General features: G+C 41.0%; 1 pseudogene; it reads left to right on the plus strand.

The window, feature by feature from the left end:
• Positions 1-861: 861 nt before the first annotated feature.
• Positions 862-1312, plus strand: LOC103275528 (annotated as a pseudogene).
• Positions 1313-1979: the final 667 nt, after the last annotated feature.

The following is a 1979-nucleotide window of genomic DNA, read 5'->3' on the forward strand; positions in this document are numbered from 1 at the left end:
AGGAGTCTTCTAGTGAAATCTTTAGGATTTTCTAGATTTAGAAGCACATTGTCTGCCAAGAGCGATAGTTTGATCTCCTCTTTTCCTATCTGGATATGTTTTTCTTCTTTCTTTAGCCTGATTGCTCTGGCTAAGACTCCCTCATGACAAAATAACCCAAACAAAGACAGGGAAAGAAGAAAAAAGGAAGAAATGGGACAAAGAAAACAAAGGAGGAACAAAATGGCAGATTTGAATCCAACCATGACATTAAACAGGAGCAGTCAGAATGCCTTAGTTAAAAGAGATGGCAGTACTGCACAAGAAAGCAGAACCCGACTACATGCTGTCTGCAAGAAACCTATTTAAGTAAAAACATGGACCATCAAAAGCAAAAGATGTACTGTAAAAATAAATTCTAAAAAATCCAAAGTGGCTAAATCAATATGATAAAAAAGGTGTCAGGACAAAGAGCAGTACCAGCAACAGACAGAAACAGGACATGATGACGGGCCTGTCCACCAAGAAAACAGAGGACTCCTCGGTGTGTGTGCCTAACAATCCACCTTTGAAATACAGGAAGCAAAACAGACAGCACTTAAAGGAGAAACCTACAGCTCACAATCACAATCAGGAGTTTCATCCTACTCTCCAGCATATGAACAATGCCATCAACCATCTTGACTTAGCTGACACTTACAAAACACTCCCTGCAAAAAAGTGGAAGATACATTCTTTCAAGCACAAATGGAACATTCCTCAAGATAGAACACGTTACAAATCTCAATAAATTAAGATGACTGAAATCATACAGAGTATGCTCTCCAAACACAATGGAGTTAAGCTAGAAATCATAAAAGAGTCTTTCTGAGGGGCTGGTAGATGATGGAAGTGGAGCAGAAGAAGAAGAGGACCTTTCACAAGGTCACCTCCCACAGTGTGGACCTGGACCAGCTGCTGGACATGCCCTATGAGCAGCTGATGCATGAGGCAGCAGTGGCAGCTGAACTGAACTGAGGCCTGTGGTGGAAGCAGCACTCGCTGTGTAAGCGGCTGCACAAGGCCAAGAAGAAGGCGCTCCCCCGCCCCCAAGAGAAGCCCGAGGTGGTGAAGACGTACCTGTGTGACGTGATCATCCTGCCCGAGACAGCAGGCGGCATGGTGGGCATGTGCAACAGCAAGACCTTCAACCAGGTGGAGATCAAGCCAGAGATAACCCGCCACTACCTAGGCAAATTCTCCATCACTTACAAGCCTGTGAAGAATGGCCGGCCCAGTATTGGTACCTCCCACTCTTCCCACTTCATCACACTTGAGCTGCCAATAAAGACACGTCTGTTCAGTCCAAGAAAAAAAAAGAAAAGAAACCATAAAAGAAAGATAACTGAATAGCCTTCAAGTATTTTGAAATTAATTTCTCACTTATCAATAACTCTTGGATCAGAGAAATCACAAGGGAAGTTTGAAAACATTTTGAATGAAATAAAACATAAGCAGTGCTTAAGGAGAACTATGTCAGGGTAAGGTCTCAAGTAAATGATCCAGGTTTTCACCTTGAGAAACTAGAAATAAAAGAGAAAATTAAACCCAAAGTAAAATAATAATAATAATAATAATAATAATAATAATAATAATAAAGTACAGAAGGCAATGAAACCAGTATCATAGAAACACTAGAGAAAGACCATAAAATCACATGCTGGAGCCATAAAAAAGAACAAAATCATGAACTTCACAGCAACCTGGATGGAACTAGAGTTTACAATACTGAGTGATCTCTCACAGAAACAAAGATCTGAGTATCATATGTTCTCACTCATAAGTGGACCTTGAACATCTATCATTAATACTATAAAAAAAGGATTGACAGTGGTGGGAAACCATGGGGAGGGCAGGGAGGGGAAGGGAGGTGGGATTAATAGTAGTCAATATCTGTCTGGGGACACTCCTTATCAATAAGGGTGCTGGATGATGCATATTTGTATACCTAACCCTTAACT

This window comes from Carlito syrichta, unplaced genomic scaffold (assembly GCF_000164805.1).
Source record: "Carlito syrichta isolate Samal-C Ts95f unplaced genomic scaffold, Tarsius_syrichta-2.0.1 Scaffold315517, whole genome shotgun sequence".
Taxonomy (NCBI): domain Eukaryota; kingdom Metazoa; phylum Chordata; class Mammalia; order Primates; family Tarsiidae; genus Carlito; species Carlito syrichta.